At 42.0% G+C, this 21640-nt stretch overlaps 1 long non-coding RNA gene across 1 annotated transcript; it reads right to left on the bottom strand.

Moving 5' to 3' along the window:
* Positions 1–2426: 2426 nt before the first annotated feature.
* LOC147032168 (uncharacterized) lies at positions 2427–19982 on the bottom strand. The gene is made up of 5 exons (XR_015051973.1): positions 19851–19982; positions 16518–16569; positions 16153–16312; positions 15740–15793; positions 2427–3098 (listed from the first exon to the last, which is right to left on the bottom strand). It is a non-coding gene; the product is annotated as an uncharacterized LOC147032168 (long non-coding RNA).
* Positions 19983–21640: the final 1658 nt, after the last annotated feature.

Below are 21640 nucleotides of genomic sequence, written 5' to 3'. Positions count from 1 at the left end.
ATTAAATCAGACTTTTTCCACCTTCGTTTCCACATTGTATCCCACAACTTCCAAGTGAAAAACAGATTCTATAAGTCTCAAAAAATTCGTTGAAACTATAAAACTAGAATATCTTCATTGGATAAATGTCCACCCCCCTGAGTTCAGTTGGTGGAAGCACCTTTGACATTAATTACAGCTGTGAGTCTGTTGGAATAGCTCTATAACAACTTTGTACACCTTGATTTGGCAATATTTGTCCATTCTTCTGAACAAAACTGTTCAAGTTCAGTCGAATTGCGTGGGGAATGTTGATGGACAACAATCTTCAAGTCATACCACAGATTTTCGATTGGATTTCGATCGAGGCCCTGACTGGGCCACTCAAGGACAATTATCTTTTTGTTCGTTAACCATTCCAGTGCAGCTTTGGCTATGTGCTTCGGGTCATTGTCATGCTGAAAGGTGAACTTCCGTCCCAATTTCAGCTTTCTTGCAGAGGGCAGCAAGTTTTCCTCTCGGATAATACTGTATTTTGCTCCATTCAATTTCCCTTCTATCCTGACAAGTGCCCCATTCCCTGCTGATGAGAAACATCCGCATATCGTGATGCTGCCAACACCTTGCTTCACAGTCGGGATGGTGTTCTTTGGGTGATGTACTGTGTTGGGTCTGCGCCAAACGCAATGTTTTGCATTTAGGCCAAAAAGTTCCATCTTGGTTTCGTCAGACCACAAACTTTTTGTCACATGGCTTAAGAATCTCCTGAGTGGTTTTTTTGCGTACCTAAAATGGGACTCAAGGTGGGCTTTTTTGAGTAATTGCTTCCTTATTGCCACCCTACTGTAAAGGCCAGATTTGTGGAGTTCCTTGGATATTGTTGTCACTTGCACACAGTGACCAGTCTTTGCCATAAAGGCATGCAGCTCTCAAAGTTGCCATTAGCTTCTTGGTGGTCTCTCTGATCAGTCTCCTCCTTGCTTGGTCATCCAGTTTTGAGTGACGGCCTGATATAGGCAGGGTCTTGCGGTTACCATACGCCTTCCGCTTCTTAATGATTGTCTTGACTGTGCTCCCAAGAGATATTCAAGGCCTGTGAAATATTTTATACCGCCTGATGTGTGCCTTTGCAAAAACTTTATCCCAGAGGTCTTTTGAAAGCTCCTTGGTTCTCATGGTTGAGTCTTTGCTGTGAAATGCACTACCCAGCAGATGAAACCTACAGGAACAGCTGATTTTATTCTGAAATAATCAGAATCACTACAATTTAACACAGGTGGAGGCCAACTAACCTGGTGTGTGATTTGAAGATGATTGGTTACACCTGAGCTAAGTTACAATTGATATTATAAAGGGGGTAGACACTTATCAAACAAGATTTTCTCGTTTTGTATTTTAAATAAATTTTCTGAAACTTGTAGAATTTTTTTCCCTTGAAAGTTGTGGGTTACGTTGTGTTAATAAAGGTGGAAAAAGTCTGATTTCATGCAATTTAATTCCAGGCTATGAAGCAACAAAAGGTGAAAAATTTTGAAGGGGGTGTAGACTTTCGATAGACACTAAATTAAACATTTTTGGAAAGCCAAGAAACTGTATTTTCAAATGAAGGAATTAAAGATCAACTTTGAAGACCTTTTGGAGAATATATCCTGACGGCTGATCTGGCCTTGAACACCTTCAGGCTTGATGAGTTTTCAAGATTATTTTTTTTCTGTTACAGATGCCTTCACATCTGTCTCTATGGTGGGTATCCACACTGGAATTGAGATACAGACACTTGAAAATGGAAAGCTGGTCCCATAATGGCACATACCCAAAGATGGTGTGACATTCATTGAAGAGATTTTGAAATCTTCTGCACATTGCAGCTTGATCTCCACTTTTTCCAACTTGTCCAATAACAATGTATAGGCTAAAAAAATACAATCCTTATGGTGGACCAATTTTAATTGTTCATTTCACAGCTATATCTATCTGTAAGTCAGGCCAAGAAACACATCAGCACAATTTGAGGCTTTCATTGTATCTCTAATTTTGTGCGCAATCATCAATATTGTCAAATTGGCCAAAGTAAAGGTCACATTGTTATGATATACCTGTGTGTGATTATACCTTCTGGCAGTAATCATTCTCATTGTAGTGTTGCAGTTACTGCTGTTGACTGTGTTGCTGCTGACTGAAATTTCTGCTCTGTTTGCTGCAACTTGATGGCCATTTATTTGCACCTCATATGTTAACTTTTTCTTCTTCTTTTTTTTTTCCAAGAAATCTCATCGTATTCATCATTTTTCATGAGTATAATTCATTCATATTCATAATGTTTCATTCAACCTGTGAATCACCCCCCTCCCACCCCCCCAAAAAAAACATGTTAGAAACACAAATGATCATAGGTATTTTCAGACAGGACAAGTAAAGCCCACATTTTATTTGATAATGAAAAGTATATCTTCAATGACAACACCTCCAAAGGGGATGCGTGTAATTTCAGCATTTAAGCATCTGTCCGTCCATCCCACCAATGTAATACATGTGTTTCTGCCTTCAAACAAAAGTAAAACAAAACAAGAGTGAGAATTGCTTTGCAATACATGCCCCCTACCGATGTGATATTTTTCTAAGACCAAAAAGGACATAACTCTGAAAAATTGACGAAACGCCTTGAAAGTCGAACTTATTCTGTAACTTATCATAATAAAGCCATGTTCTAAGTTTCAGTTGAATATGTTAAAGGGTATGGGGAAAAGTCTGAAAAACCACAGGTGGGATGGGCGGACGGATGGCAAAACTATAGCCCCCTCCGGTGAAACCGGGAGAGGACTAATGCAGGAGAGGAGAGGACCGGGAGAGCTAAAATGCAGAAATTACATTGCAACCGGTAATTGTGCTTACAATGTTGCAGTTTTTTGGTCAAAAGATAAGCTCCATGTCTGGCAGCCAAACGTGATAACAACTCACAAAAGTCTGTCATTAAAAAATACTCTTGAGATACCCACCAGGAACAACTGGCCATTTGAGCACAATATAAATACGGCTTGAAGAGGAGTAGTAAAGTTCTCGATCAGAGCTCTTGCAGCATTATTTATGGATGTGCTGCAGTGCCACTGATGCAGTGCCTCCTGCAGATAGGACAGGAATTATGAACTTGGGCACTGGAATTTGCTCGTGGATGGAAAATACATTATGGGATTTTAAACGACTATCTGCAATAAATTACACCAGATGGGTCCCCATATTGGCATTCATCTGATAGATGGCGCACTCATTAAAGCAAAGCGTGCCAGTAAAGGACCAGGGAGACATTACTGATAGTTGGGTTGAGAATCTATCCCAGACTAGACATCTCAAGGTCAAGTGTGCATCATCGTGTTCTGCAACATTGTGTGAAAAAAAAACTGTCAAAAACTGACGTACATTTTGTTTGACAAAAGGAATATAATTATGGTGGATGAGATTCATATGTAAAAGAGTTGGAGAAGTTGGAGGGGAGAGGGAGAAAAAAAAATGTCCTGCCATTTCTGTGATACCTCGCTGGTTTGCCACTCTTCCAGCCATATAGAAATGGATTTTAAATATGCCTATGTGTGTCTATGCATCTATGACTTTCATGGCATTTTTCCTTCAAACACGCTAGATGGCAGACGAGCATAATCAACTTGTCTTATCCACATTGCAAAATGTACCAAAAATTTTGGTAGCAACGTCTGCATTGCACTGAAAATTATTAAGAGACTTGTGTGGATCGGCTCGCCACGCTCGCCTCTCCACACGTTGTTCGAGATTTAGGTTACAGCTTTGCTGTGTTGTCATGATTTACACCAATCTTAATACAAACATTTCTTTTGCACAAATTTATTAGCAATATTGGTGATATTATATTTATTTGTAATATAAAAAGGTCCAAGTGGTCTAAATTTCTAATTGGTCAATGCTGTGTAATCTGTCTTAATGGTGTTAAAGGCCAAGAGGTCTAAAGGGACTTGAAGGGCTGTAAATGTCTAAAGGGTAAACAAGATCTAAACAGTAAAGGGATCCAAAGGTGTCAAGTGTCAATAGGGTCTTAAAGGTAAAAGGGGTCTTGAAGGTGAAAGGGAGCTTTTTGGGGGCTTTTGGGTCTTCAGGGACTTTTAAGTCTTCAGGGTTTTTGATGAAGTGCAAATGTTAATTGATTAGGTGAGAGCGAATTGATTATTCCCTCCATTTACAGGTGAAGGATGTGAGTGGGTCTTTCTTTATCATTTATATGTTGACTGCTTTTGACATTTACACATGGTACATGCTTGAGAGCCTCATTGGTATGCATTTGTTTGCGCTGTCACTGATGATTCACCAACAAGCGATGGAACTGGTCCAGCAGCTGAGGGGGTGTGTAGCATTGCGATTCTCATGTGTGTACTATTTGTGAACATCTTTACAGCTGTGGTGGAACTCTGGGAAGGGTTTGAAACAGCAAAGGGCTTACCTTGGTCGCCTTTCTTGGTTGCTTTATGCAGCTTCTTCAGCTGGAAGAGCACGGGAGGAGTTGATTTATTTATGTAATCTCAGCCACCTGGGTTAATTGATTAGGTGAGAGCTGATTGGTTATTCCCTCCATTCACAGGTGAGAGACGTGAGTGGGTCTTTGGTTATCATATATGGATCACGGGTGAAGGGTGAAGCCTCGGTTGATCCGTGTAGGTCTATTTATTACACACTATTTGAACACAAGTTGGACCGTGGGTACATCTTTTAATAATGGAATATTGTGATGTACCTTTTAGACCCTTTAGATCCCCTTACACCATTTGGACTGCTTAGACCTTTGGACCCTTAAGACTGCTTTGACCCTTTTATATTTCGATTTTTTTAGACCACTTAGACTTCTGAAGACCTTTACACACTGTTAGCTGCTTAGACACCTTGACCCTTAGACCCTCTTTAAACACTTTTGACCCCTTCAGACTCCTTTAACCCTTTCGACACCTTAAACCCCTTCACACCTGTAGCAACTGCTGGAACATACCCTTTAGACTCCTCAGACACTAACTATTATTGGAAATTACCCTTTTGATTTATCGACCCTCTGGACCACTTGGATCCTTTAAACCACTGAGACTTCTACACCATGATGAAACGGAAGACCAAGAAGGAACCTGAAGAAGGAAAGAGCAAAGACGGAGTCATCGGGAGGAACGTGATAAGATTTGGGTTTCAGCCACTACTCCACTACCCTCAAACCCATCCATGTGCAGCCAAGTGAGCCTTCCAGAAAAAAAAAAAATTCTGAAAGAATTCATTTCTCCTTGGAGAGATAGATAACGAATGAGAGGAATAGAGATTAAAAGAGATGAAAAGAATAAAAAGCAAGAATTAGAGTGAATAATGAGAATTGCGAAAAAGGAAGAAAAATTGAAAGAAGTGTAAAAGGAACAAGAACAAAGATGTTGGGAAGAACCTGGACAGCAAGATTTCAACAAGCCGGTGGGAGACATGGGTGGTCGCTATATAATTGCATATTAGTCGTACAGTTTTTGACGGATTGGGCTGAAATTTTTTGACAAAGAGGTTGATTATAGTGTGCATAAAAGCGTGGAAGCCGATTTTTTATTTTCGAAAAAAAAAATATAAAAATATTTTTCGGATTTTTTCAAAAAATTCAAAGTCCCGTTGCGAGGCAACGGTGGCGTCCATAGCAACGGTGCTCAAAGCATACAACTAGATCCTGGTATGAACCTGCCAGTCAAGATTCATCAAAATCGGTTGACTCCTCTGGCCTACAGAGCTGTCCATTACATACATACAGACAGACGGAAAAACCTGAGAATAACGGTAGTCTAGCGACCACCCAACAGTTACTACCCTGGCTCAAACGCAGCAACATGTACAAGCTACCAGAGGTCCATCGGTGAGGAAGCAGGATATGGTCGAGACAATGAAATGAAAGACCAAGAAGGAACCTGAAGAAGTAAAGAGCAAAGATGGAGACATCAGGAGGAACCTGGATAGGATTCGGGTTTCAGCCGCTACTCTGCTACTAGTCTGTGAGTTGGACCCCCAAATTTCAGAGATCGGTATCAAACGAGGGGCAAAGCGGCATGTCATTTTTCAGGTAGGTCACAATGTTAATTTCGGAAATCGCTTGCTGACCCTTCATGCAGGTTCGTTTTTAAGCGATATCCACTAGGGGGCGCTAGTGGGGTGTAAAAATAACAATTCCTTTTTTCGCGGTATTTTACGTCTATTCATATCCTGCATCTTATCCAATGCTCGACTGAGGTGATTTCCTCTTATAAAGTCGATAAATCCTTAAATTTAGAGTGGAAATTAACTGCAAATGAATTGAATTTCAAACGTTTAAATGCGATTTTCTCTTATTTCACTGCACGCAGCTAACATCCGTTTTGTCAAGTTTGTTTTGCACCAAAATATATACATCTTTGTAATATTCTTGCTAGTTTGAAAGTACAAATATTGTCGGAAATTGGAATCTGGCGAGAGTGAGTTGATATCGTAGCTGGAATCGTTCCCATGGTGTAAATATATGTAAGGTGTTTTCACTTTGAATTTTACACTTATGTGGTAAATCGAGGTAGTCTGAGCCGAATACTCTGTGTCTCTGTTGTCCTTTGGCTGTGTATCAATCACCACATCCTTCAGCCCTATTCTTGTAAGACTCTGGTACATATTATAATGCAATTGTCGTGCGCAAACGCACTTGCAGTTGGCCCACGTCTTCCGTTTCAGGCCATGAAGTCAATTTGTGAAGAATGTCAGATACTTGTGTATATGCTCTTTTGCGACTATCTTATTTGATTCTATTCTTACAAAACTGCTTGGTATAGTTTTCCAGATAGATTCACATTAAAACGTATTTGTGTTTTTCTTTTTTAAGGTGAAACTGCCCTGCCGGTGGATGACATCAGGTAATGGATTCCGATGACGATTCTCCAAGGCCCACAAAGCGCCAGAAAGCTGATGTTGGAACCTGCATTATTTGCGTAAGGTGCTGACTACCCAGCTGATTAAGCCAAATGGACAGTCTTCTTGGCTATCACTTCTGGATGCTGCAAGGATAAGAGGATTCGAGCCTATTTTGAAATTCGAGTCTGACACGGGGGAAGTTCCTGATATTAGGTATGAACGAACGTGCCGTAAAAACTTTACCCACAAAAAGTAACGAGACAGACTTCAGAAAACTGATCATGGAGGACTGGCCCCTACTACGGAACACCGCCGTGCCCCTAGAGGTAAAGCTCATTTTGCAGAGAGCAGGGTGTATGAGGCCAAGTGTATCTTTTGTCAGAAAGATAAGTACGAAAAGGTTACTCATTCTCGTGAAAAGCTGGTTCAATGTAGGGATCTCCGTGCTGACGAAACAGTACGAAATGCAGCCAAACAGAATATAACTCTAGAAAGGTCTACTGAAGAACGAAAGGTCGACGAGAGGATATTGGCCCTCACATCTCGTGACATTGTTGCAGCCGAAGCACAATACCACAGAACGTGTTACAGAATCTACACACGATCTCGATTAAGTGAAGAGACTGAATCCAACGTTCAGACAATAAACGAGGAAAGTGAGTATTGGCTGGTGGAGTCAAACGCGTGTAATGAACTCTTTGAATTTATTCGCCTGGATCTGATAAAACAACCGAGACTCATTATGTTAACTGATCTCCGAGACAGGCTTGAATGTAGCATGCGAAGCCAGGGCATTACGGAGATCAAACAATCCACCAAAAAGAATCTGAGACGAAACCTCGAGGATGCATTTGGTTCAAGTCTGCTGATGTCATTGCTGGCAAACAGATGCATAGTTGTGATACCAGACACCCTCAGTAAGGAAACGTTGGCCAAGGACTACGTTCTCTTGAAGGAGACTGTAGAAAAACAGACACAGGACCTTGACGAACAGGACAAACAAGTTGTCTCAACGGCCACATACATACAAAATGTTATTAAAGCTGATGAGTGTCAGCAACCATGGCCTCCTCATTCGAGTGAACTCGACGACAACTATGTGACCATTCCTCATCCCTTGCGTTTATTTCTCCATTGTCTGTTGAGCGGTGAGTGCGACACCACTGCTGGTTCATCACGCATGCACATGCTGGTTTCTTCAGTAGCCCAAGACATCATTTACAAGGTAACCTCAGGCAGGGTGAGACCAGCCAAACATGTCCTCCTGCCTTGGGCAGTCAAATCAACAACGGGAAACGTTGAATTGGTTAAGATCATGAATCGCTTGGGACATGGGATATCTTACACGAAAGTTGAAGACATCGATACTGCCCTATGCATGACGAAGCTTGATACTCAGAAAGATGGTGATGGAGCTATTCTACCCACTGGTACATTTCCATCTGTCCCAACAGTCTTGGCATTCGATAACATTGACAGGCTCGAATAGACATTAACTGGAGAAGGCACTTCTCATAGCATCAATGGAATCATTATCCAGCCAAAGGTGTATGGCCCACAGCTACCACCAGAACGAAGAGGTATAGGGGAGCAAAGGCGACGGTCTCTACCTCCACAAACCGAGATTAGGCCAACTTTCTTTTCTCGCCAGCAGAAATGCCCTCCAGCTATAACACCTCAAGAGGAAACACAACTTGAGAACACTGCAGCAGCCACTGCATGCCAAAGCAACTTTGCTTGGTCATTATTGCGGCAAGCCAACACAGCTGATCAGAAGGTATGTGCCTGGACTGGCTTCAACACACAGACACGTGAACTTCCCGAAGAAACCTCGAAGGACACCATTGGCTATCTTCCGACCATCAACGCCCCAGCCACTGAAATCTCAACTGTTCATCAGATTTTGAAACAAGTTCTCGACATCATAAATGCATTGGAAATATCAGCAGTTTCTTGCATATTCGACCAAGCACTGTACGCAAGAGCAGCCGAGATTGTGTGGGCAAATCAGGACCTCTATCAGCCAGTTGTACTAAGGATGGGAGCGTTCCACACCATCTGCAACCTGTTGTCAGTGATTGGCAATCGATTCGGTGATGCTGGTCTGCGTGACCTTGCAGTCGAGTGTGGCATCATAGCAGAGGGATCCATAGTACGAGTGTTCGAAGGTCGGCATTACAACCGTGGTGTGAGACTCCATAAGATTGTCTTTGAGGCACTCCTTCGTCTAATGTGGAATGGATTCTTTGAATGGTTAGAAACCAATCCAAAACTGAGGCCAGTACTGCAGGAGGCCTTGGAGCAGGTACAAGGCATTGCGGAGAAACTGGATGTGTCTTCCTTTGAATCCTTATTGGGACAGTCGGCAGTAGTACGTATCCTGGACCTGTTCAACGTCTACTACGAATGGATGCGAAGTGAGAACGGACCACTTGCAGCATTCTGGGTATCGTACTTTGACTTGGTGGAAACACTACTCGGTCTCATTCGCGCCATGAGGGAAGGGAACTGGCCACTCCACCTTCATTCCATTCGCTGCCTCATCCCATGGAGTTTTGCCTATGACAAAGTTAATTACGCCAGGTACCTCTCAATATACCATTGCACAGATGTCACACCTTGAGGAAACCAATCCTGATGTCCACCAACAGATGGCAAGCGGAGGATTTTCCGTGCAGATGAGTTCATGCAATCCATTCAGATGGATACCTGTGGATCAGGCACTCGAAGAAACCGTAAATAAGGACACACAAACACGGGGTGGAACTCGCGGCTTTAGCCTCAAACCAGAAACCGTTGCCAAATATTACCTCTCTGCCGAATACAGAAGTATGGCCATGAGGCAGATCCGCGAATTTGTTGACAGCATCGACACAGGAAATCATACCAAGCACCCTGACCTTGTTAGTTCTCGTATTAGGAAGGACGAAAGAGATGTGTAGTCAGTAGTTGGATTACTAGAGCACGAGTGGGTCCAACCGTTTTCGTCTGCTGATTACTTGGTTAGCATTTCCACTGGTAGGATAGTCTCCGCTGATGTCAAGCGAGATCTCCTAGATGCCAAAGAAAAGGGACAGGAGGTGTATCTGGAGTTTGTAAACAAACGTCTAGCTCAGGGTGTTGCCTTCTTTGTTCCATTGCAAAAGTTAAAGCTAAAGACATTCGCATCATTGCAACCTAAGAAAAAGGCTTCGGCAGCAGATAAGGTAATGACGCTGAAAGCAGATCATCACTTGTTCAGGAGAATGCTACTCATAGCACAGAGCAGAAAGCTTGAGATAGAACAGGTGTTACAACATCCGTTGGGTCCGATACCGTGGGCTTTGGCAAACAATGACGGGACATTGAAAAAGACAGACAAGGCAAAACTAGCAAGGCACATTGAGAAGGATATCTCCCCTGCAAATGACGTTGCATTACCAAGTGATTCTATCATTGACGGCATGGCCCTGGTCCATAAGATGAGTAGTGACAACCGAACATTTGCAGAAGTTTCCGAGGAGCTGTTCCAAACTGTCTTGCAGACCTACCCAGGCAGCAAACGCATAGACGTAGTCTTCGAAGTCGATCGGGATTTCTCAATCAAGAATGCAGAACGAGTAAGGCGTGGTTCATCTCAAGGAGTCCTGTTTTCGGTTATCATCCCAACACATAGAATAAAGAACTGGAGGCGTTTGTTGGCATGTTCTGCTACCAAGGAAAACCTTACCCACTTCTTCACTCAGGACTGGCAGAATAAACAGAACAAACTTGGTGGGAAGGAGCTGTTCGTGACATATGGTAGCAAGTGCTTCAGGATTACAGAGGATGGAGTCACATTGGATGTTCAGCAACTTGCTTCAAACCAGGAAGAAGCTGAAACGCGGCTATTGTTGCATGCAGCTCATGCCGGGAAATCCAAATTCAAGTCAGTCATCATAGTTTCAGAAGACACTGATGTCTTGATCTTGTGTCTGGCATTCTGCAGGAGTATACCGTGCAGGCTATAAATGTGAGTCGCTGCAAAGGGCAGGAACAGGATACTTAGCATTGACAAAATGGAAGAAATGATGGGGGATGAAGTTTGTCTGGCCTTGCCTGGTCTACATGCATATACTGGATGCGATACGGTCAGTGCCTTTTCTGGTGGAGGCAAAGTCAAAAGCTTCAAGCTGATGTGCAAGGAAAAGGTGTTCCGTGATACTTTCGCAGCTCCAGGCGAAACCTGGTCCCTCGCAATTGACATGTTGTCGGCACTGGAGTCATTCACCTGTCGCCTATATGCAGCCAGGACTCCCGAGACGGGCGTGAATGCCGTGAGGTTCAGCATGTGGCGTGCGAAGAAGGGGGGAGTCGAGTCTGGACAACTACCTCCATGCAAGGACTGCCTGGAACAACATGCACATCGAGCAAACTATCAGTGTGCAGTCTGGCGACGGAGCTTGGAGGCCAATCCTGATGTGCCGGCTCCTGAGCCTGGGTATGGCTGGGTCGTTGTTGACAACGGCAATCTGGATGTTCTGTGGATGAGTGGTCCACCTGCACCACAAGTAGTACTAGAGTTCATGTCATGCAAATGCCGCCATGTTTGTGAACTCCCAACCTGCGAATGTATGGTCAATGGCTTGAAGTGCACAGACGAGTGTAGGCTGAAAGACTGTACCAATATGACAGACGACATAGAGGACAACCTTACCGATGGCTATACTTCAGAGGAAGAATCTGACAGTGGGGAAGAATAAGTGCAAAGTTCAGAATCACACAGCTGTTATCATTGCCTCCCACTATGTTGTATGTAATTACCAATGAAACGTAGTAGTGAACATTGTATTTTCGGGGTATTTGTGGCTAATTACTTATGGCCACAAGTCTACAGTGTCAAAAAAGAGAAAGATCAAGTCTGGTTTAGTCTGTCGTGCATTCCGAATCATATATTTGGGGCCTGTTACATCCTCCCGTCGGATTCCCCATACTTTCAACTTTTTTTTTTTTGCTACCATACATGAAAAATGGATTAACGAAGAAAAGGTATTTATTATGGGCGACCTTAATGCACGAATACCAAACCTCGAACGTTTTAACTCGCAAAACGGTTATTACACAAGAAACCCAGACACTAGATCAAACCAACACGGTCAAATTATTTTGGATTTGTGCAAAGAGCTGAACGTTCAGCCTATAAACCACTTTAATAATAACAATCTTCACTGTGACAGCGGGATGACATTTCGACAACGTAAGATATGGATCACGCAATTAGACTGGACCTTGTGCTCTACAGAAAGCATCTCGTTAATAAAATCATTTGAAGTTATTCGAGACGAAAATCTCCCAACTAATCATGCAGTCCATGATAGCTCTTCCGTTACAACTATAATGAACAGCGATCCATCTTCCGTTACAAAATTTTGCCACAAAGTTCTTAAACAGATTTATGAGTATTGATTCTTAACAAAAGTAAAATTTTTCATCTTGACTTATAGCATACCGCTCCATGAACACTACTAAATTCAGTTTATATTAATGGACTACTACGATATATCTAAGATGTGTATACTTTCATGCTTTACCCTCTGTATGTGATGTTGGTCAATAAATAATAATAATAATATTGGAAAGCGGCAGTATGCTTTAACATATTGTGATGTAGGCGTGACATTTTCTATGCTCAGGTCAGGTCAGGTATGGGAGCATGTGCCAGAACAGCGCGTCGCTGCGTCCACTTTCCGCCGGTACTCCAGGGGCCTCCGTCTGGCCGCCCCCCAGGCAGATGCCAGGCCCATCCCCATCTCCTTGAGATGGTCAACCTGCTGCAACCACGAGGCACGTGGTCAGCCCACTGGCCTCCTCCACTCATGAGACTCCCTCGCTGAGAGAATCTGGTGAGCAGGATCAGCGTCAGGAAAACGAGCCACATGTCCATACAGCCGCAACTGACGCTCACGGACTATGCAGGTAACAAATCTCATCCGAGTCTCTCTCAGCAACCGCTCGTTGGACACAAAATCCGACCAGCGATAGCCAAGGATTCTCCAAAGAGACCTGGTACCAAAGGAATTAAGTCTCCATCTCAGATCCTTGGTCAGAGTCCAAGTCTCGCACCCATAGAGCAAGACTGGAAGTACCAAGGACCTGAAGACTCGGACTTTCGTCCTCCCGCACAGGTACCGGCAGCGCCACACCCCATGATCCAGTGAATCCATGACTCCCCAGGCCCGACCCAGACGTCTATTGATCTCTGACTCGCAGCCAGCAGAGACATGAATATCACTGCCAAGGTAAGTGAATCTCTCCACGACCTCAACATCCTCACCACAAACAGACACAGAAAGGGCAGCAGCATCCAAGATGTCACCGAAAGCCTGGATCTTAGTTTTGACCCAAGACACCTGTAATCCCAATGGCTCCGACTCCTCATTCAGCACCTCGAGGGCCCCCAAGAGGATGTCTAAAGTCTCCGCAAAGATGACTGCATCATCTGCAAAATCAAGGTCCGAGATCTTGACATTCCCAAACGATGCACCGCAACTTGATCTCTCCGACATCCTCCCGAGAATCCAGTCCATACAAGTGCTGAAAAGTGTGGGGGCAAGTACACATCCCTGACGAACTCCAGTAACAACTGGAAATAAGTCAGAGATGGTACCACCACACTTCACAGCACTCTCAGTACCAGAGTAGAGTTCAGACATCAGATCGATCAGTTTTGGTGGCACCCCACGAAGACCAAGAATCCTCCAGAGGACATCCCGATTCACTGAATCGAACGCTTTACAGAGATCAACATAGGCTGCAAGCAGCCCCTGCCGAAACTCTCGTCTGCGTTCGGTGAGGACACGAAGTGCAAGGATACGGTCAATCGTTGACCTCTTTGGTGTAAAGCCTGACTGCTCTAGGGGCTGGTGCGCAAGCAGATGGTGGCAAACCCTATCAAGAATTATCCGAGCAAAGACCTTGCCCGGCACTGAGAGCAGCGTCACCCCTCGGTAGTTGTTGCAGTCTTGGCGATCACCCTTCCCTTTCCAGAGAGGGACAACAAGGCCCCTCTTCCAGTCAGTTGGAATGATGCCTGTGTTCCAGGCAGAGCACAAAACTGCATGCAATGACACGAGTGCAGCATTTCCACCAGCCTTGAGAAGTTCGGCATGGATGCCACAGATCCCTGGAGCTTTGCCCCGTTTCAACTGGTTCACCGCAGCCCGTGTTTCCACAAGCGAAGGTGGACCACAGTTGATTCGAGGGTCAGCAACAGGGATTGTAACACCCTTGACGTCCAACTCGACAGCTGAGGGATCAGCCTGGTACAACCGCTCAAAGTAACCGGCCCAGCGGGCCTTCATTTCAGACTCCTCTGTCAAGAGCCTGCCACTCTCTGCTCGAACTGCAGTGCTCCGAGGGATGGGCTTGGATGGACGTAATGCGCGAACTGCAATTTCTATGCTGACTGCAATCAACGGCACTTTTATTTGGCACAGACTTGCCTCTTCCCATTTCAGTTTGCAAATCGAGAAAATGCCGACTAGTATGGGCTCCAGTCGAACTTCTGCAAAGTCAGTCTCGTTGATTTTAAAGATATTGGAGAAAAACGCGTTTGAAGATTGTTAAAGTAGTTCATTATCATTAAATAAATTACATATATAACGTAATTACAACACATTATTGTCATCAAAACACAAATTGATCTTGAAAGTTAGATAATATATACATTTTACTTCACAAACCTGCAAAGAAAAAATATCGGTTTGTTTGACCCTCAAAGAGCGCCCCCGAGCGGATAACGCCTAAAAACGAACATGGATGATGGGCCAGCAAACATTTTCGTGAAATATAGGTTATTTCTCACCAAAAAGTAAGGTCTCCCTTTGCCCCAAATTTGATACTGAATTTTTGTCTAGCTCACGGACTATACCTTCAAACCCATCCAGACGCAGCCAAGTGACCCTGACAGAAAAATTTGTGCAAGAATTCACTTTTCCTTAGAGAGATAGATAACAAATGAGAGGAATAGACACCTTAGACCCTCTATACCTGTATAACCTAAAAACACACACCTCACAAACATCTACAGTCTTCTTGCAATACACACTCTACTTTTTTCACAATTAATGCGCAATCTCTACCCACCTGATGGCTGGGTACTCTTCTAGTTTGAACAGAATTTGCATATTGGGTCACTGAATTGGTTCACCAATCCACGGCCATATGTGCTGTACGTACCTCCACCTTGTAGCAACTGCCAACTGTACATCCGAATTGGGCACGAACTGTACCGCTATTGACTACAGTAGTGTAGGGTGCTTGGCAAGTAGCTTAAGCACTCAAGCAAGCACTCCAATGAAATGCTTGATAGGAAATGTTTGGCTTGGCACACGATAGCAAGCTGATTGCTAATGGCACGTATCCGCAAAAAAGTAAACCTCCGATTTGTTAACATTTTCAGATTTCACTCCAGATTTCGAGTTATTTCGTCCATGTGATCCGATCCTCCAAACTCACATAATATTTGTTATATATTTTAATTAGTCAGTGAGAGTAAATCGTTGAAATTAGCATCATATAATGCACGAAATCGCTCCTAGTTCCTAAATTGAAAACTATAGCACTTGCAAAAGGTATGTAGATGAGGCATTTGATGGTATGAGTGAGGAAAATGGGGGGGGGGGGAAACATTTTGAGCACTTTGTCGTTGATAAACCGTTGCGGCCTGTTCCAACTCCAAGCATTCTTGAACAGGATGAACAAAATGGCGAATCAAGACCCCAAGTGAGGGAGAGCGATGTGACTGAGGATGTGCCTTGATTAAGGAAATACTTGAATAAGCCTGTTAATTATCTTCAAAATATATGTATTAACCCAAACACCATTTTCATTGATGCATCACCTTGGAGTTCTCATCGTATGCAAGCAAAGTTTCAGGTTGATAGGTTTCCTGGTTCTGTAGTTATGGAGGACACACACACACACACACACACACACACACACACACACACACACACACACACACACACACACACACACACACACACACACACACACACACACACACGTACACACGTATAGATTGAGCTTCAGTGTGTCTGTCCAAGCCATAACATTTCTACTATTTGAGCGTTTGTCATCAAATCTTCAACCTTTATTCGGAGAATAATGAGAACACAAATGAATAAAATGTACAATTTTGTTTTTTTTACTGTCGTTTCCATCAAGTTTAGTTCGAGTACAAAGTGGATGTGCATGGACTTTGCATTTTGAGATGCTTTCAGGTTTTCACGTGTAAGTTGCTCGATCACTCACCAAGTTATGTTTTTGTGCTGTGTGCACTTGCTGTTGAATGGCACCTTGGCGGAGTGGCTACTCACTTTGAGCAGCGTAGGGTGCAGTATTGTATTGTATCACGACGGTGCTCCAATCTCATTGAGAGGATTTGTCCAATGAGGATTATGTTGAACTGGCTCTGTCCAGAGCGCAAGAGGAGGATGGCAATGAGAATTCCAGAACCCCACCAAATATGCTCACTGCAAAGTTTTTGTCTGATTTCCTGGCATCGATGGAATCGACACAAAACATAATCCACGAGACAGACCCAAATACAGAGCAGAGCTTTCAAATCTCGATGACAGTCAACAATGCTATCCATTACCTGCTACAGGGAACTCTACCTGGAGAAAAATAAACTGGCTTGGAAGTCGTCTTTGGACAGGTTTCTGGTGCCTGTGAAGGAAGCACAGAAAACACAGGAAACTAGAAGGGTACTCTGTAGAGCACATACCTCCGCCATGTAATGTCTCATCGATGAGAACATATCGGGCCCAATATATTTTTGAAATATCATGTGATATAATGGGTTTAAAAATTAAACAATTCTTGTATCCAGATCCAGATTGGGATCTTCACCAAAATCTAATCAATTCGTCATGGTCACACATCCAACATGTCTGCCAAGTTTCGTCCGAATCCGTCCTCAACTTTTTGAGATATCGTGCTACATATCATTTTGGCCCGATCTCTCGATGGTAAAGAATCACTTTAAAAATTGTAGTAGGCGTATCCGGATCGTCACCAAATTCTGATCAGTTCGTTCTTGTCAGACACCCAACCTGCCCACCAAATTTCATCGGGATCCGTCCACAACTTTTTGAGATATCCTGCACACAAACAAACAAGCAGTCATAGACTGGTACTTACGAAATCGTCAACTTGACCTCTGACCTTGTCTAATAAAATCTGTCTCTAGAGAAGGTAGCGCCGCAAACCAGAAGTTTCTACGATGATTCTGTACCAAACCATCAAAAATCAAATGTTTGACCTCACTGTGACATTGACCTTTGACCGATTTTGAGCAAAATCTAATCAGCACTAGCCATCACCCTCCTGAATCACTTGGTGTAATTTGACATTGGTAGCTTCTTGCATTCTCGAGTTATCGTGCCTACAAACAAATACACAAACAAACAAGCACAAACAAACACACAAACAGAGGACGGATGTCATCAATATACTTACGAAATCTTTAGATTTCGTAAGTAACAAACACGAAGAAGACGTCGTGCAGAGCACGACACTTGCAAAATCCGTAAAACAAATTTGACCTCAAAAAGAATTAGTGGTTGAATTCAATGACCAAATATGCAACTCTTCTTAAAATTTCAAGTGAATCAGATGAAAATTGACAATTTTAGAAATTTGGCCTCTGATGACCTTTTGGCCTTTGTGAACTTCCAAAATAATTGACTGGTTGAATTAAGTGACCTGAAATATAAATCCTCGTCAAATTTCAAGTCAATCGGATGAAAATTGAGGATTTTAGAAATCTCACCTGAGTTGCTGACCTGAAGTTGCTTTTAGTGAAACTTTTGGAAAAAACATAAATGCAACTTTTCACGTTTTTTAGCACTACAAAAAATTGCCCTACGTGAAAACATAACTACCTTCACCTTCGTTGGCAGAGGAAATAATCAGAATCGCAACAATTTAACACATGTGGAGGCCAATTAACTTGGTGTTTGAGTTTCAAGGTGATTGGTTACACTTGAGCTAATTTGCAATTGCTATTATAAAGGGGTGGACACTTATCCAACCAAGTTATTCCAGTTTTGTATTTTTAATTAATTTTCTGAAATTTGAAAAATTTGTTTTTCACTTGGAAGTTGTAGGTTACGATGTGTAAATAAAGGTGGAAAAAGTCTGATTTAATGGAATTTAATTTTAGGTTATAAGGCAATAAAATGAGAACATTTTGAAAGGGGGTGTGGACTTTCTATTGGCACTATATGTTCTACTTACTTTCTTCAATTATTTAGTGTTATTCTTCCTCTTTATATTGTACTATTTATGATTTCTTAAGACGTTACATATGGCGTATTCAAATGCACAAATACATCTATATTTTAGTTAATTGTTATGGGAAATAATTGATCAATCTACGTCGTGTTTTACAGGAATGTAACCCCGACGTACACTGATCATGAGTACTTGGATTGTGAAAATAATTATTTTTTAAAAAAATTACTCTCCAGCAATTTTAAGCAACACCTTTATTCATCGACACATTTTACACTTAAATCATTGAAGTTGTTTCCCATCGACGCCTCCTTGTGTTATTTCAGCATTGAACCGATAATGTTATTTGCCTCAGCAATTTACTATCTAAGCTTTCTTATGGTGCTGGGAGTTAATTCAGAGAGAATTGATTCTAGTTGTTTTACATTATTAAAAAAGTTATCTTTTCAAAGCCTCAGACAAAGAGGCTTTTTAAAACTGAAGCTCGTTGGGCTTCAGCACTCTCTGCTCCCCTCAAATGCTGCCAATTGGTTGTACTTCAAACACCACATAGTTTACACGTTTGCTTTACGGCAATCTAATGGCTTCTAAACAGCTTCATTTACATTTTAGCCCCTGTTGGACTTAGTCCAAAGCGGAGGCTTATGGATTTGGTCTCGATTTTCGTGTGTTTGTGTGCGTGCGTGCATGTTTGCATGCGCGCACGTCCGCAACCATATCTCTGTGCCAAGTACGAATAAAATTGGTCCACACATGACTAAGACAACAAATGATGGTGTGCATATTCATGTCATTTTGTTTCGTGATGCGATCAAAGATGGCTGACTGGTGGCCATTTTAGTTGTAAAAAAACACAACAACCCGGTGTCAAACATGTTCTCACCCATTTTTCGGACATTCATTTACCAATCTTGTTCAAACTTGGATCGCAAGTAATGAATGATTGCTTACATATGCCCGTCATGGTTTTTTTTTTTTTCCAAATCAGATCCAATCTGGCCGACTGGCAGTCACCTTGATCCTTAAATGTGTCCCCAACCATTTCTCAGACATGCATGGTCTGATTTTGTTCAAGCTTGGTACAAGCACAGTACATGATGTCGTGCTTGTGCACCTCACTTTATTTTACGATCTGATCAAATATGGCCGACTGGTAGACTGGCAGCCATTTTAGTTGTACATAAATATGGACAAGCTCTTTAACTCCATACAGCAAAATTTCTCCAACAATGGCAGCTATGACATTTTGTCTTTTTTTTTTTTTACTTGTTCATCTTAAATTAAGCATCCCAAGATTGGCATTGCAATGTTGTTTTGTATGTGCCAATTTTGTAAATTAATTTCCATAAAAAAGCTGAAAAAATTAGTTTAGTATATCTTAAATTTCCTGACATATACCAAATCTCCTGGATTGGCTGCCACTAACTGAAAGTTGCACGCCAAATCGGGCCCCACATAGTTCTGGTTTAAAATGGGTCCTGGGCCCCTGTTGTTAAGACACAGTGCATGATTATTCTTTCAAATGCTATTTGGGATCAAAGCAAACATTAATTTTTCATTGTGGATATCATTCTTAATGAGATGCAGTTCATTAAATATTTGCCTCTGAAAATGCATTCAAGCTACCGGTATGTGTTTTATGAAGATTAGAATTAAGGTGCAACAAAGTCACTGCCAACACCATCCCCCCCCCCGACAATTTATATTCTCACCTTATAAACACATCTTCACAGATCTCCCAATGATCAGACAGGTCTTCCTCACTGGAATCTTCTGAACCAACACGAGCCGTTTTTATATGTCCTTGCAATCAATCGTAGCACAACTTGTGGGATCCATTTTCGATGCTTTTACCACAAATATGCCATCAGAAGGAACATTTAGTTATTACAGTACCTAAGACATGCAGATTGTGGAATACAGAAAATGCATTGAAGGAGATAAAGTAAAATCGCCATTATTGACTGTGATGATATCCTTGGAAATGTAACTGCAGCCATTTCAACTCTGCCATGATACTATACCACCACCTCCTTCCAAACTTTTTATTCATCATCTCACCCCCTGCAATACTTTAGAAACAGGTGTCCCAAGTTTAAAAAAAATTTAAAATATTTTGGCAGAGAGGCTTTTTTGCACTTTTTATGGAAACTATAATAGTGTCTGCTGCATTTTATAACGTGTAGAAAAAGGGGAAAATGTACACCAACTTGGTTACACATTTGGAGGAAATCAAGTTATCCTTCTCTCATAACTTGAGTAAACTGATTGTGTTCGGAGCATTTTGAGATAATGTTACCTTTTATTGAAGTGTTTGAAAGTTTGATAGGAATTATATAGATCTAACTAATCTCATCAGTGGCTCTTAAGATATTTATTTGCAGTTGTGAGTATTTTACGAGGCGGCTCTTGAAGGAGATCAAGTTCACACTTATTCTGGTACAATTCTTTCAAATCGACTTTTTCCAGGACCGCAAATTATTGTTAGTGATGGTAACAGATGAACTCTATCAAATTACTGTCCATGATCAGGTTACAGATTATTTCATGCAGTTGGCTTGCAGACGATAAAATGACAGAACAAATGAACAATCAGATGCAAAAAAAAAGTCATTCACCAAGCTATTGTCATAACCCCATCTTACAATTTTGGTTCTATAGTTGGTGCCCAGTGTTTTCTGTATTTTGAAGCTAAATGCTTGCATTTTATTTCCCATTTGAGATCGATGCATCCACTCTGTTTTCACCTGTAACTGCTTTATACGTTCTCTAAAATAGTCAGATTACATGCTTAAATTTTCTTTCCAGAAGCAAAGATGCAGTCTTCATATTTTGTGTGCTAAACATGTTGACAGGATTGGTAAAAGTTATTGTCATGTTTTGAAATTCTGGTCCTGGTAGGTGTTGTGTATCATGTATGATAAAAGCGATTTGAATGGTACATTGGCAGAACTTTTAAGGAAAACAATGGAATGTTAACAAATGAGGTAGACTAATAGTAATAACCAAAACTCTTGACAGACCTTTGGGGTGTTCACAAGTTGAGAAGAATAAAACCAAATCCAGATAGATCACTAATCAGTTGCAATATACTCAACTGAAAGTGGCAGGAATTTGTAATTTGTTCAGGGTGCCGGCATTAATTTACTTCCTCTTTAGAAAAGACACAAAAGGGTCAAAAGTATCTTTGACATCCACCAACAACTAGTAGTGGCTGATGGGTCCTCAAGCCACCATACCCTTGTGATGGATGGTGCACGTGAATGCATCACTCTGCTTGCAAAACTCCGAGGTGACAGGTTATTACTGGACCAAGATTCGAACCCAGGCTAGACAGCTCATAGATGAGTGTGTATACACCTCTAGGCTTTCCTGCCAGCTTAGACGATAATGGTGAAAGTTATTTAAATGGTGCAATTTTTGGAAAAATATATGCTTCCACAAAGCACTCATTAAAGGACAAACATAGAGAACAACAAGAATATCTGCACTGTGGTCACAA

The sequence above is a fragment of the Eptatretus burgeri genome, chromosome 2 (genome assembly GCF_056783735.1).
Source record: "Eptatretus burgeri isolate ZD-2024b chromosome 2, Ebu_testis_v1, whole genome shotgun sequence".
NCBI classification, from domain to species: Eukaryota; Metazoa; Chordata; class Myxini; order Myxiniformes; family Myxinidae; genus Eptatretus; species Eptatretus burgeri.
Note: the sequence above shows the minus strand (reverse complement) of the source record. Positions and strands in the feature narration are given on the sequence as shown.